Genomic DNA, 1,159 nt, shown 5'->3' with positions numbered 1-1,159 from the left:
CACCATGATTATTTTGACGAGAGCCTGATTTCACCACGCTCCTCAAATATGTGTAAATAGCAAGCACTCGAACTCTCTTTATTCTCTTTTATAAACCCTTCGTAGCTGTTGTTCGCACAAGACTGAAGCTGAATACGATTCCCAGACTAGGAGATAGAGAGAGAGGGAGAGAGGGGGGGGAGAAGGAGGAGGGGGCGGAGAAAGGCGACGTTTTGGAGCGTACCCAATAAAATTGTATGAGCAAAAAACCCCCAAAAAACAATTGTGCTCTGAGGGGGTAAAGACACTTCTTGTACCGGTTTTTCGAGATAGAAATGAAGAACAGGATTATCAGCCTTCAACATTACATAATGTGATACGATCTACTTCCATACACGAAGAATCCAGTTTTTCAACACTTTGAGTAAAAAAAAAAGAATTCACCGTGCGATGCCATACGAGCACAAGACCCCGCACAGCGAGTGAAGATCGTTGTGGAATTTTTCATCAACGTGGTCTAGATCTTATTTTATCACTGTAAATTAATCCACCCCACCCATCCTTATTTTTTCTGTTTCCCCTCCTACTCCCACTCCTCCTCCTTCTCCTCCTCCTCCTCCTCCTCCTTCTCCTCCTACTCCTATTCCTCCTCCTTCTCCTCCTACTCCTACTCCTTCTCCTTCTCCTCCTACTCCCACTCCTCCTCCTCCTTCTCCTCCTCCTCCTACTCCTACTCCTCCTTCTCCTCCTACTCCTTCTCCTCCTACTCCTTTTCCTCCTCCTTCTCCTCCTCCTCCTTCTCCTCCTCTTCCTACTCCTCCTCCTTCTCCTCCTCCTCCTTCTCCTCCTCCTTCTCCTCCTACTCCTACTCCTCCTCCTTCTCCTCCTCCTCCTTCTCCTCCTCCTTCTCCTCCTACTCCTACTCCTCCTCCTTCTCCTCCTACTCCTACTCTTCCTCCTTCTCCTCCTCCTTCACCTCCTACTCCTCCTCCTTCCCCCGTGCCTCCTATTTCTTACCTCCGAGGTCTCTCGTGGCTTAGAGGTTAAGGTATTTGTCTCTCTTTCAATAGGCCCCGAGTTAGAATCCGGATAGCGACGGAAACTTTCCTTTTCAATATTCCCTCCTTTCACATTCTTTCTAGCTCTCACAATGTTCTAACGTCTGCTTTCGTCTCAACCT

Source organism: Aplysia californica, unplaced genomic scaffold (genome assembly GCF_000002075.1).
Source record: "Aplysia californica isolate F4 #8 unplaced genomic scaffold, AplCal3.0 scaffold00168, whole genome shotgun sequence".
In the NCBI taxonomy this organism is placed as follows: Eukaryota; Metazoa; Mollusca; class Gastropoda; order Aplysiida; family Aplysiidae; genus Aplysia; species Aplysia californica.
The sequence above is the reverse complement of the archived record's forward strand: the minus strand, read 5'-3'. Positions refer to the sequence as shown.